The 14,875-nt window shown below is 46.8% G+C and overlaps 1 protein-coding gene across 6 annotated transcripts in view; it reads left to right on the forward strand.

The window, feature by feature from the left end:
- Nucleotides 1–14,875, forward strand: part of LOC149355549 (whirlin-like) — a 266,799-nt gene that overhangs the window by 43,574 nt on the left and 208,350 nt on the right. The gene's annotated exons all lie outside the window — the stretch shown is intronic.

The following is a 14,875-nucleotide window of genomic DNA, read 5'->3' on the forward strand; positions in this document are numbered from 1 at the left end:
TTACATTTCGTTTGGAGAACGTGACATTAGACCGGGCAGTGGGAACTTCCGGGCCCGAACCTGCCAGCGAAAAGGACCGGGACTCTCAAGGCCGGCCGGCTCCAATAGGTTCCGTGTAAATGTTGGTTGACAGTTCGACTCCTAACCGATGCCTGACGCAAGTTGCGACTAGCAGTTTCGGTTCTAGATCACCCGCAGGTTCGAACGCTACCAGTCCCGTACTAGTGCGACAATTTGGGGGCCCATAATCCTTGCTCCAGGAACACCTGACTGGCAAGATGGCGTGGCGTTTCTCGGGAGGTATATGCAAGGCAAGACAAATGCTGCACGTGTGGGAACACTTCCAGTATTCTGACTTCATTTTCAGTCGACATTTGCGCTGTAGCGACGTCTCTCGCGGTGAAGTGCTGTCACGTGACCTTGCGTCGTTTTCGACCTCGTGACATTGCCGCGTTTTCTTAGGGATGTGCCTCGTAATGGTTGTCACGTTAAAAGGGTCATAACTGAAGAAATAACGATAATGTAGACGCAGGTGTACTACTTTACTAGTGCACGTTTAGAAAATATGCGCAACACAAATGAAAAAGAAATAATGCAGATGACTCCAAAATAAAAGAAAAAGAAGTATGTAAGCACTTAGCATAATGCTGTGAAAAGAAAAATTGCACAAGAAAAACTGTAACAACCCAAATAAAAAAGAAAGTATCAAAGCAGAATTCACAAACCGAGAGTTTCAGGCAGAATTTGATTAGACTTGTAATGCCATTTACAGGTCAATTTATAGTTTCTGGCTACTTTTACCTCGATCGACAATTCCTTCCATATTTTGGCTCCGGAAATTTCGACCGCCTGGGGTTCTTTAACGCGCACTGACATCGCACAGTGCACGGGCCTCTAGAATTTCGCCTCCATCGAAATTGGGCCGCCGCGGCCGGGATCGAACCCGCGTCTTTCGGGTCAGCAGCCGAGCGCCGTAACCACTGAGCCACCGCGGCGGGGCTTACCCTGCAGGGCCATCACCAAAATTGAGCTTTGCTTGGTCCATGGCCATGCACACCCATTCCCACACCTAGTCTGAGGCTTCATTTTCTTCGCATGAGTCATCGTCGATATCGCTGGGAGCAGGCTAAACGTGCTTTTGCATTAAAAGTAAACGCATGTGCATACAGCTTGATGCACACGTCAGTCGTGTTCAGCAAAAGAACGCATTCACGTTTCGCGCCATCTTCCGCGAGGTGTGGCTGGCTCATGGCAACACTTTATTGCGATGTGCTGTTTGAAAAATCTTCACATGGTTCGGGATGCTGGCGGCAGCTGATGTGGGCGGCACTCAGCTGGCTGCACTTGGTTAGCGATGCCAAGGCCAGCAGACGACCAGGTTTGCACTCGACCATTCGTTTTGGAAACAGCCAGTGCCAAGCTACACTTGAACTACCGGAACTAACGCTACACGCTCGCGGCATCGCTGTAGAGCTTTATGCAACTGTTGCAGCGAGTGCACCCAAATCGAAGCGACTGAGTGATATCTGGAACCCGCTCCCTACCATTTCTTGGAAGAGGTGACTCGCTTTCCCACCGCTAATCCACCGCATGATGAAAGTGGTGGTAAATAAACTGCTGGCACGGCAGAAAATTTCAACAACTGATTTTATTTCTGCATGAGCGCTCTTTTAAAGGCTTAAATTAAATGCACACAGATTTTTTCTAGACCTCAATTGTCTCTCATTTCCGTGACCAAGAAGTATGCAATGACAAACCTGTGACGCCATTTGTGTAGCGGCACGACCACGACCGGACTCGCTGCCTCGAATCCGACCGTGGCATGACTGGCCCAAAACCAGATAGAGAAAACAGTAAGGCGCTTCGTGTGGTGTAGGGTGACCCTCGCTGTCTGGTTTCTCTTCGCGGGCGTGGCAGCTCGAACAGTCTGTTGCTTCCTCTGGCTCGACCGTCACACAAGGGGGCTTAACCTTCTCGTCTCAGGCCTGTGGTACGGGTCATCTTGTTGCGCCGGCATTTTGGCTACAACAGGTCACATTGGCCGCGTTTGCGTGGGCTGGGCACGACACTCGAGTGACTGCGGCATCACTGAGAGCGAGAGAGGGATACCTATACGCACAGCGGGGTGAAAGAGTCTGACGATGTTGAACAGTTTATTTATTTATTTATTTATTTATTTATTTATTTATTTATTTATTTATTTATTTATTTATACTGCAGAGTCGCTTTGACTCCAAGCAAGGGTGAGCACAAAATATCACAATGAAATACCATAAAATGCACTTGAATACATAGACACATGATACGATCGTGTGCATATTACAGTATACACATACATATCAAACGAACAGACTGCAAGTTCACACACTGAAGGCTCTCAAATTAGAAAGAAACGTTTCCAAATTTGGGCTAACTACTACGCACTTCAGCAGTTTGTTCCAGTTGACAAGTGTGTTCACAAAAAATTGAGTATTTAAATGTATTACGATGAACTCGATATTCTTGAGTCATTTTTCCAGTTTCCGCATCCGCTGGCGCCCTTGCTGTCGTCTCCGACACTGCTTGGCCTAGACGCTTAGTCTGCACCTCACGAGGCCCCTCTTTCCTCCTTGACAGCGCCGAGAACGCAGATATTTTCGAAGCTATTTCAAAAATCGCTCACTATTGGTGCTTAGACAATTCTTGTGAGGCTAGCGAAAGCTTATCGCGTCATTAACTTTGAGTGAAGCATAAAAACTCACAGCACAGTTACCACTGAGTAACGCAAGGTCCTGTGACAGTTGTGGGGGTATTTTCATTTCCCGCTATATTTAGACAAAGAATTTGAGAGTGACATACATATGTGACTGCACAGATTTCTCTTTTCATTTTTCAGACATACTCGCACTTGCTCTTCGAGTAGCAGTTCTCTCCCAGTGCTTGATACTCACGAAGGAAGCCTTGTGATCTGAGAAGTCGGAGGAGATGTGTTTGAGGTGCTGAACCAAAAGTCTGTGCATGCGTTTTGGGAGGTAGTCAGAACGGTGGGAGGAGTCACGAGCGAGAGGAACTACGCCGTCACTCGTGACGTCACTGGGTTCGGACAACTCAGCGTGGTTGGTTGCCACAGCCCGTCTTAGTGACGTCATTTGTTATGTCAGTGCAACTCATGTCCTCCTTTCACAGTAACCCCTCCCCGAATGGTTGTCGCGGTTGCCGCCCTCCGGTAACGCCGACTATAGCGCCAGCCCACAACGCGGACGTTAAACCCAAGAACGAGTCTAACAGCAGTCGCTGTTGTGTGCGGCAGGACGAGGACGTGGCGCTGCTTCTAACCACTATGTGAATCTCCTGACCCGACACTGTTGGTGTAAACGCTGGTAGAGTAAGCGCGCGCTCATTTTCTCGGAAAAACCCACCGTCGGCCGCTTAGGCCACTGAGTCCAAAGCGAGCGCTAGCCGCGTGAGCCACGGTTCACGGCCTTGGAAGGAATCGATGTGGGCCGCGTCCAGTCGCCGGCCGACAAAGCGCCTATATTTATCGCGCCGCTCTTGTTGACACGAGGTCCGGCAGCGATAAGACGGCCGTTGTCGTGTGTGTGCTTTCACAGGCCGCTCGCTGGTGGACACAAAGCCGCGTACGGCTATACTTCGATCGCGAACGGTTCGCTCAGGAAATCTTTTTGCGGACGCCGTAAAGCGACCCAAAGTTTGGGTCAATCTGCCGATACGTTTACTCCGTTTTTGGGACGCACGGCTACTAGGAAGCCGTTACGCATTGTGTAATGAGAAGCATTAAAACGAATAAGTCGGCTAGCGAGTGTGGTAAAAGCTGCAGTTCCAATCGCAGCCTTCCAATCGATATATCGTTCCAATCGTGCACCGCCTGTAGAGACGCCAAGGTACGTAGATGTAATTTTTAGCGATTGCTTCCATACAAGTCCATAATCCCAAATCATGGTAGCACGATGGATGGATGGATGGAAGACAGGAGCGTCCCCTTTGAAATGGGGTGGTGGCAGTCGCCACCATGCTCGGCTTTTTTTCTTTATTTTTTGTCTCACTTTGTTCTAAATTCTCATTAAAATTCGCCATCATCTTTACGTACGGTTTCCTACACTTCTAACCTTATGTCACCTCTCTGCTTTTCAGCCACCAATCTTCCAATCGCTTTTTGCTAACTTCCACTGCAGATTTATTTACATGACCATTGCTATCTTTAAACCCCAGGGCCTCAGGAAGAGTGACTGTGCCTGCATCGACATCCGGATGGATACCATCGCATTTGAGTATGAGGTGTTTCATTGTTTCTACAGGTTTACCACACACAGCAGACGTGACATATCCTTCGTCCATATCTTTTTGTATTTGCGCAAAAGTGGAGAGACCGTGCGCAAATGTGGAGAGACCACGCGAACTGACAGAACTGCGCGCCAGCGCTTTCTCTCGGCGCAGCGCCTGCTTTCGAGATATGCATAGGGTGCCTGACCAAATAAGTTAACCCGTCTTTCTACCCATTTCTTCCAGACACGCCTTTATACACAGACAAATCGCAACCACCGCCATTCCCGTGGTCTCTGCACTTTTGCGCACGACTGTACGTTCTAAGGCACTCGGACCCAGCTTGCCAGCGTACCCTGGTTGGGGGAGGAAGGGGGGGGGGTTGTTTTACCAGGAGTTACGCAAAAAAATGACGGAGGTCTTTAGGCCAAATGCGAATTTGGCCTAAATCGGTTAGGGCAGATGCGAATTAGGTGCGCTAGCACTTCGATTTTCACTTCGGTTTCGGTTTTAGGCCCGGTTTTCCAGGTCAAGCAAGCTTCAGACAAAGATCGGCGAAATCGGTTAGTGGGGGCCTCTGTGCTAGCGCACTAAAACTGGAGGGGGACACTTAAGCTCCGCCTTAAGGGAATGGCACGATAGCGTTAGTGGGCTAGTGTCTGTATATGTGGAATTGGCCATTGTCTACTTTACAGTCATAGGTCCCTGGGAGTCCCCATACCTCTCCTGGCGCAGTGGTGCAGCGGTTGAGCGATTGTGCAACTGCCCTGCGATGGCGGGTACTGCGCAGGCGCTTGTAAGACCAAGGCTGCTCTTCCCGTGTAATCCGCGTCGCCAGGCTGACAGTGGCGAAATCGGCGAGTGGGGGTCTTAGTGCCAGCGCACTAAAAGGGTTGACGTCATGAATACGTGTGTACGGTTCAGCGCGGATCCTGAAATGTCTTACAAGTTGTCACTGTCCACGGGCCCAACCTGTCCCTCTAGAGCGCTGTTTCCTCTCAGCGGCGCACCAGCCAAGGTTGGTTGAAAGAGGTCGCAAAGGCGATGGCCAAATTCGGCCCAGTGTCACTTTCCAGTGGCATCAGCCGGAAGCGAAACTAATGGGTGTGGGGACTAAATTTAAGAAAACAGTATTTAAGAATGTATTTAATGTTCATACCTGTGATGTAACTAGCGAAAAAGGACAATGCACAATCCAGAGCTTCATATCATACAAGTGGTGGTGATGGTGGTGCTCACGTCCAAGAGTGGCTGTAGTCAAATAACATCTGCATTGATAAAACTTCTGATGCTCGTGGGGCGCAAAGAACATCAATATCTAAATAATGAGCCTGTTTAACGTCAATGGGAGTCGATAGTTGAGCATCTGGTGGCCGCAATTCGTCAGTACAGCGGATAATGTACAGTGTGGCTTGTGACGTCTATGGAGTGTGAAATTTCTGGAGTGAGGCTAACTGGTAAATCGCGTTTAAATGAATTTTCCTTCTTTTCTTTAATATTTGTTTAACCAATAAATATAAAGATTCAGCGGGTTTACAATACTGAATGTGTTAAATAAATGCTTGGTTGCATGTCCGTAAGGAAAACCGTAGATTATTCTAAGCATCTTTTTTTTTAATACACATAATTTTTGTTGGTTTCGATTTGTTGTGGTGGCCCATACCAGAGTACAGTAATCCATTTGGGAACAGAATGAGGACCGGTACACCTTATGATCTGAATGATTTTGCTATTTTTGTGTTCTCCAATTTATAGTGAAGTTCGTTGGAGGTAGTAGAAATCTTTTTTTTTTTTGGGGGGGGGGGGCAAAAATTTACTATTTTTGATTTGGCCGCATTAACGGCGATGAATAAGTATCTGCCGATGATTCTAATTTCTTTAGCATATTTTGCGCACAGGGTGCTAGGTCGAAGCTGCTGCCAGAAATAATTATGCTCGTGCCGTCCGCATACATGATTAAACGCGTGGTAGGTTCTACGATGACAATATCGTTCATATAGGTGTCGAAGAGGAGTGGCCTTGATATGCTGCGATGCGATACTCCGCCCTGAACGTGTCTTACTGCTGAGTTAAAGTAATTAATTTGGACACACTGCGTGCGACATGACAGAGAAGCTTCAATTAACCGAAGCAATTTCCGTCTTCATAACGAGTAGCTTATAAAATATGCTTCATTTATTTCATCCAACGCTTTTGTAAAATGTGCAGATTCCGCGTATAACGTTCTTCTGTTCTAAACTATTTAGTATGAAAAAAACTACGGCGGCACTTTGGCAGCCTAAAGTGCGCTAGGCGAGAGCTTTTGTCGCACTACTTCGTGTGCCAGTGACTGCCTATGTTTGTTACGGTTTCACCGCTTGGGAGCCATCCTCCTCCACTAGCTGCCGCACACCGACTGACGATGAAGCAGCGCTCGACGCCGCCGCGCCGACAGCTCCACCTGTCGACGAAGATGACGTCACCTTTTGGCAGCTGCGCTCATCGATGAGGCACCCCAGGCGCTGGATGTAACGCCGGACGGACGGACGGGGGAATGAGACATTAAAGGGTTTCGCCTTAATATGTCCCATTTACCCTTCAGCCTGGCACATATTGCGCATGTCATCATCTTGTGCACATTTTTTTTAACTTCACGTTCTAACACATCCTTCTCTTCATGGATCATGAGGAGCCCGTACGAATACTCCGCTGCTAAGGTGCACAAGAAAAGGACATAAAGCAAGACACCGACAAGACGTAGCGCAAACTGACAACCGTTTTATTCACAAGGTGGACTGGCCTGTATTTAACTTTTGACGAAGATTGAGTGCTAAAGAAACAAACACCCAGAAAAGTGACATGTGCTCTGAAATCAAACCCACATTAGATATAACCCCTGAAATATTTGATACGTGTTACCATGTCTGTAATAAAAATTTTGACGTTAAGAGCGCCCTCGTTCGTAATAAGCCAGCGTTCGTTAAATCTGCGGCCGTTATAAGTGAGCTCTACTGTATATACAAAAACCTTCTCTTGGCGTCCCTGGTCTGTCATGGGCTTCCCTATCGTAAGAGCATCGGTCAGTCCTGCCTTGCGGTCACGACAGCAGCGTGACGAAGTGGGGACAGAGAAAACTACGTCAACGCCGCGATTTGCCCGTTTGCTCTGATTACGAAGCACTGAGGAGTGCAGAATACGCCAGCCTATAGCGTACTCTACAAATTTATTGCCTAGGATTTAGCAGTTTGGGCCGATTGCATCAGCGTCGGGTTCCATTCGACAAAGCTATTGTAGCGACAGCCACATTACGCCAGGTTTTCGCCTCTTCGCCGTCGCCGCCCTTTGAGTTGTGGCGACACTGTGACGTCACACCACAGCCCTCGATTCTCCAGCAACTCGGCTCGTCGCGATTGCTGCGCGGGCGTACGCCGTTGCCTGGCAACCGCCACAACTGGCGCGCTCGCCGCGCCCTCTGTGTGCGTCACACCACGGGCCTCGATTCTCCGGCAACTTGGCTCCACGGGCCTCGATTCTCCGGCAACTCGGCTCGTCGCGGTCGCCGCGCGGCCGCCGCTAATGTCGTTGAGCGCACGCTGCGCCCTCTGTATGACGTCACACCCCGCGCTGTGATAACCGGGAGTATAGAAGGGGAGAGCTTGCGTCGCCGCAGCCATATTTTATAGTTGAGGCCACAGTATGGATGGTGTGAAGTCGGCCAGCCTGAAGGAGGCCAGGGATCGCCGTAGAAATGAAGTGGAGACGGCCAACACCACCTAGATTACTAGAGGGTGTTGAGACGGCGCGCTGAAGAGGCTCAAGAGGAGCCAGCCAGAGGAGCGCAGCCGGGGCTCTGTAGCTATCGCTACTCGACTAGGTTTAATCAGAGCTAAACCACAGCTAAATTTTATGACCTCTAAAATGAACGCTTGAAAATTTAATGGAAGTAGTTTGCCCGAGCACCACAAAAAAGTAGTTCGCCTAATTAAGAAATTAATTTATAAGTTTCGAGTGTTTTTTTCAGTGACCTTCAAGACGAAAATTGTAAACGCGGGGTCAAAAGTACCGGGCCCTAACTGTTTTTTTTTACTTTTTTTCATCTTTAGTGCAACAATAACACTAAGCAGACGGTGTACTGCTGTGCCTTAATTTGAATTTTTGGAGGAAGACAAAGTGGCCTCCTTGTTCTGCCCGTGTCTTCTTTTGCGCACTGTTTGGTAGTACGTGCCTTAATGAACTTAGCCCAGTTCCAGATGGATATGAAGATACTTTTTTGCGTGCGTCGCTTAGTGCTATTTTCCCTCCACACTGTTGATTTCCTACCTTGTCGCAGCTGTGCGCAGTTGCCAGACGTACCATCGTTAAAGCACCAATCTGTCTGCCTTATCGATTGGTTTCGTCCTTCGTGTCTATACGGTTCATAAAGCGTACAAGTCGTTAGATGAGAACATAAATCGATCGATTTCTTCGAGCGGCCGGGCTCGAAAACTGTGCGCGCAGAATAGAGCGCAAGTGTTGTAGGCTGTACGGAGATGGAAATGTGGCGCTACTACTCGCGCACTTTTCGTCTTTTCCGATGTGCAGTCGGAAAGACGCCTTTCTTGAAAAACAGCACAGCGCAGTAAGCTGTATCTGTGCATTCGCCCTGTTGTTGGACAAAAATGTTTAGTATTGGAATATTATAAGTTATAATACTAAAGTTTTAAGTTACTGCAAAGGAAATCATTCATTCTTCCGATGCGTGGCAAAATCTTTCTTTTAAAATTTTTCCACCGCTCGCAACGAGTAGTTGAGGCTGACGTAGAAAACCAGTGGGGAACGTTTCTAACGTTAGCGAGAGCTTTAATAGCAAAAAAAAAAATGTGAGCCTGCCGAGGGGAAATCTGGTGACCTATTGATTGTTAGTGAAATATTACGATATGAGGGAAAAAATGAGTTCATAAACTATTGCCCGTTGAAAAATGCTTTTGTCCAGAATTACTGGGCACGAATGGAAGTGGCGCAGTTTGGGACCCGCCCTGCTTCCTGCCCTGAAAAAGGTGGACAGTTTTTGTTTCAGTATTATTTGATGTTAGTTTTTTTTTTTGTTGAAGTAAGGCTCCCTTGGTAGACTGACCTGATCGGACTGCATCATAGATTCAGAGATCTCGGCGAGTCATACCACTCCTGGCGCAGTGCTCCGGCAGGTGGCTGTTTTAAACGCATCCACCGGTGGGGCTTGCGAGAACAAGGCTGCTCTTGCCGAGCTCCCCTGAGGCTAAGTTTTGCACAGGTAGTTCTTCGGAAATCCAAGTGAAACTTGTTGCTGGGCGAGTTGGTGCATATCCTTCGGTAAACGTTAGTGCAACACAAAACAATCACGTGAAAGGAAGGCAGGACGACGCGCTACCTAGAACAACGGTCTCCTCAAGAATGGGCAAGAAGAGAACGTTGTGTCCTCGAATAAATGCGCAGACACGTGCGGGACTAAACATGACCGTAGTGTGGATTGAAAAAAGGGGGTAGTTTATCACGTGCCCCTCACATGTGGTGTGGCGTACATTGGCCAAACTGGGCGCTGTTTAAACGAAAGGTTAAGAGAGCTTGAATGGTCAGTGGGGACTGGAACAGGGTCTAATTTGCCGCTTCTTTGCAAGGGCTGCAGTGGGGGCTTGTGCAGGTCCATTCTTGGGGAGACCGTTGTTGTAGGTAGCGCGCCGTCCTGTCTTCCTTTCACGTGGCTGTTTTATACTGCGATAACGTTTACTGAAGTTCTTCGGGAGGCGGTCTCTCGACCAATGAGCTGATTAGCATGGGCAGGGTGGGCACGTGGCAAAATGCATCGCAGCGCTCTGTCAGCAGCAGGCGACCGGGCCTAGCCATTTTGTGCCGTTGGCTGCGATATGCAGCCAGGGGTGAGGCCCAGTCGCCTTTTGCTCGTTGGCCGGGACGCCTGGCCCATACGCTTGAAAACTGTGGGTACATCTCAGTGAACACCGACGGAGGACCGAATGGACGCAAAATAGACGACGAATAATGGACAGCTTATAGAATGCGGCCCCTGGTCACTACTTCTCATATTGTAGTAACGTAAAGTTCCTCGTATAAATCTTCGACAACTGCAACACTGAAACGCGGAGTCCGCAGCACAGGTAAATATTTTTCGAATTCGTCAAGCAACCCAGAACGCTAAATGTTATTTGATTTCATTTTATTACCATAAAGGCCCCAATAAGGGGTGTTACATAAGGGGTGGCAAGATTAAAAAAAACAGTTTACATTTTCAACAAACTGTGATGAGCACGTGATGATAACAATGTTGTTTGGAAGGCCGTTCCAGTCTGCGGCTGTGCCAGGAAAAAGGGAATTTGAAAGCGTGACAGTGCGAGAACGATGACGGGCAATTTGTAGTTGATGGCTGGTACGATGAGATATGGAGGAAGATAATAAGGTGCGATGCGCATATAGCTCTGAAAAATTTTGTGAAATAAAGATAGACTGGCCATGCGACGTTGGAGCGATAAGGGTGATAATCCAGATGCTGTTTTTAAGGACGTAACGCTGATGTCATATGAAATACGATGAATGAATGAAACGTGCAGCGCGATTCTAAACAGATTCGAGAGCCTTAACAAGATAAGCTTGATGAGGATTCCAAATGGGCGATTCATATTCTAGTTTAGACCTGACATATAAGTAAAACAGCTTACTTATATATGATGTACCAACTTGCTCCGCCTTAGACCTGACGAATGATTTGTAGGTTAATACTTTACATGTAGAGGAGCATGATGTAGATTATGTTTTAAGAATCCTGACGTCCTGTTCGCTGACGATATTATGTTAGTAATGTGCAAACTCCAAGAAAGATCGCTAGTGATTATTATGCCTAAGTGCTTGTATGACTGTACTAGTTGTACAGGAACTTCAGAGATTACATAAAGTAAGATGCGAGGATTACGGCGACGGTGGCTGGACAGAGATTTACACTTATGTCAGTTAAGTTCCATTAGCCATTCATTACACCAGTCCTGAAAAGCATTTAGATCATTTTCAACAGAAGATTGGTCGGGGAGGGTAAGAATAGCACAATAAATTGCACAGGCGTCAGTGAGCATACGTATGTTAGATGTTACTTGTGACGGCAAATCATTAATGTATATGAGAAAAAGTAGCGGGCCCAGCACAGATCCCTGCGGTACGACTGACGTGACTAAGAATGGATTAGAGTTCTTGTTATTAACAGAGACAAACTGGGAACGATTAGTCAAATACTCTTCAATTCATTTCAAAATATCAGGGTGCAAGTTTAGTCCGATAGTTTTATCATTAGGCGCTTATGGAGTACTTTATCAAAAGATTTAGTAAAATCTAAAAATACGATGTCACTCTGTACATAAGAATCAAGGTTAGCGTGCAGATTGTGTAAGAATGTGGCAAGTTGGGTCTCACAGGACTAACCCCGGCGAAATCCGTGCTGTGCAGGATGGAAAAAGTTAGAATGAAGATGTGTCATGATGTGGGTATAGGTGACATCTTCCATGTTTTTGCAAGGAACACTAGAGAGATGGGGCGGTAAATTAGCGGTGAGTTCTCGTTATCTGATTTGTGGACTGGAACGACCTTCCCGTGTTTCCAGACTTTGGGAAGTTGGCCCGTGAGGAGCGACTGAGAGAATAACAAGCACAATAGAGATGAACATGTACAGCCCCCGTCAAAAGTATGCAGCCCGAGGGGTCTGCTTCTAAAGTGTTAAGCGGGACTCCTTAGCATATCTAGCAGTCCAAAGTTTGGCAGGATTGAAGACGCAATACCATTCCTCATTCGAGAGGTTACGGTCGCTGAGGATGCCAAACGAGGCATGCAGCAGGCTTCCCAAGCAAACCCCTTGGGCCTTATACTTTTGACGAGGGGGGGGGGGGGGTACCTTTGGTATTCTTCAGTATTTGAGCAATCGATATAGTTGATGCCGGCGGAGGATAAAAGTTTGATGTTTTCTGTTAGTGACAAAATTACTGCTGAAAAAAAAATGTAAGAGGAGGCGTGTTATTCTGAGTAATTGCGGGGTTTGAAGAAATGCCGGACGTGTTTCAAGTGTAAACACGGTTGAAAAGGCTGCGTAGAACGTGTTGGCGCATTCGGTATCAGAGATGGTTTCACCCGATGCATCGGCGGTAGAAATTGTGGGTGTGGGGCGCGGGTTAATGACTTGACAGAACCTACGGGGGTTAGTAATGAACACTTTAGGCAGATCGGAATGGAAACAAAGTACTTTTGGCTTCACGAATATTTAGAAAATAAGCTTTTCAGCTTTGCAGTACTTGTTCCATGCTTTTTGGCTAGCCTCCACCTGGCTGAACGTAGAAGACGCTTCTTTTTGTTTTCGAGGCGTTTCAGTGCGTTTGTGAACCAAGGGTTTTGGGGGTTAGTTCTTATATTAATTATTGGAATAAATCTATCTACTAAATCTTCAACTGTCCTCTTAAACAGGGACCAATTATCATGGATAGATCTTTGATTAAAGTTAGATTGAAAAATTTGTAAAAATGAACGAAGTTCATTATTTATTGCAGTATCGTTCGCTTTATCATACAGTCGGATGGTTCATTTGTTGGTTGAACGTAGAAGTGGTTTAATCGGGAAGTCTGCATTTATGACTTGGTGGTCGCTGACACCTGGTAGATATGTGATTGAATGAATGCATTCAGGGTTATCCGTTAGTACTAGGTCGACAATATCAGCGCAGTCTTCAGTCACACGGGTTGGTTCTGATTTTGCTTGAACGAGATTAAAATTAAGGCAAACGTCGAGAAATTTGTTTGTATTCCTGTTACCAACAGTGAATAGAATTTTCCAATCAATACTCGGAAAATTGATATCTCCGAAGAGGAGAGGGCTGGTGTTAGGGTGCTTGGTTTTAATTTATTTTACGCGCCACTCAGTTTTCGAGATAAATCTGGGTTGTTAGGAGGCTTATAGCAAACGCCAATAAGTACTGACTGAGGTGATGCACTGCACTAATGGGCGACCTCAGAGCGAAGGTAGGCAAGAAGCAGGTCGGAGATTCAGGCGGTTGGCGACCATAGCATAGGCACCAGGAATAGCAGGGGAGAGTTATTAGTAGAGTTCGCAGACAGAAATAATTTACGGATCATGAATGCATTCTTCTGCAAGCCCCAATGGCGAGACCAGAAATGAAATCGACTTCATACTATGCACTCACCCTGGTATCGTGCAGGTTGTCTTGGAAATGTGGGTTGTAGCGACCACAGAATGGTATTGTCTCGAATTAGCTTAGACCTGAGAAGGGAACGGAAGAAATTAGTAAAGCGGCAGCCCATTAACGAGTTATCTGTAAGAGGGAAAGTAGAGGAATTCAGTATATCGCTGCAGAACAGATATTCAGCTCTAACCGAGGAGGAAGGTCTTAATGTTGAAAGAACTAACGATAATCCCACAGCCATCATTACGGAGTGTGCGGTAGAAATAGGTGGTAGGACTGTTGGACAGGATACCGGCAAGCTATCTCGGGAGACGAAAATCTGATTAAGAAACGCCAAAGCATGAAAGCGTCTAACCCTATGGACAGAAAGAGCTGGCAGAGCTATCAAAGTTAATAAATAAGTGCAAGGTAGCCGACATAAAGAAGTTTAACATGGAGAAAATCGAGCATGCTTTAAACAACGGAGGTAGCCTAAAAGCAGTGAAGAGAAAACTAGGCGTAGGTAAAAATCAGATGTATGCGCTAAAAGACAAAGGAGGCAATGTCATTAGCAATATGGATAAGATAGATAAAGTATCCGAAGAGTTATACTGAAATCTATACAGTAGCGAATGTAATCAGAACGTTAATGAGAGAGGCAGTAGAGCACAGAAATAAGACATCCCGCCATTAACGAAGGAGGAAGCAAAGAAAGCCTTCAATGCAAAGGGGAAAAGCTGATGAGGATCAGGCAACAGCAGATCTCTTGAAGGACGGAGAGGAGATATGGCTAGAAAAAACTAGCCACCCTGTATACGCAATGCCTCATGACCTCGAGCGTACCAGAAGCTTGGAAGAAGGCTAACATTATCGTAATTCATAAGAAAGGAGATGTCAAAGGCATGAAAAATTACAGACCGATCAGCTTACTCTCTGTTGCCGACAAGGTATTTACTAAGGTAATCGCTAATAGGATCAGGCCAACCTTAGACTTCAATGAGCCAAATGATCAAGCAGGTTTTCGTAATACGCGTAGGTACTGGACAATCGGCCATATTCACACTATTAATCAGGTTATAGAGAAATGCGCAGAATATAACCAACCTATATATATATATATCGTTCACATCCCCGCCGCGGTGGCTCAATGGTTACGGCGCTCGGCTGCTGGCCCGAAAGACGCGGGTTCGATCCCGGCTGCGGCGGCTGAATTTCGATGAAGGCGATATTCTAGAGGCCCGTGTGCTGTGCGATGTCAGTGCACGTTAAAGAACCCCAGGTGGTCGAAATTTCCGGAGCCCTTCACTACGGCGTCCCTCATTGCCTGAGTCGCTTCGGGACGTTAAACCCCAATAAACCAATAAACCAAATATATCGTTCACTGATTACAAGAAAGCATTTGATTCAGTGGAAAGCTCAGCAGTCATGCAGGCATTACAAAATCAGGGTGTAGAATAG

The sequence above is a fragment of the Amblyomma mixtum genome, chromosome 3, assembly GCF_055824585.1.
Source record: "Amblyomma mixtum isolate Tamu chromosome 3, ASM5582458v1, whole genome shotgun sequence".
In the NCBI taxonomy this organism is placed as follows: Eukaryota; Metazoa; Arthropoda; class Arachnida; order Ixodida; family Ixodidae; genus Amblyomma; species Amblyomma mixtum.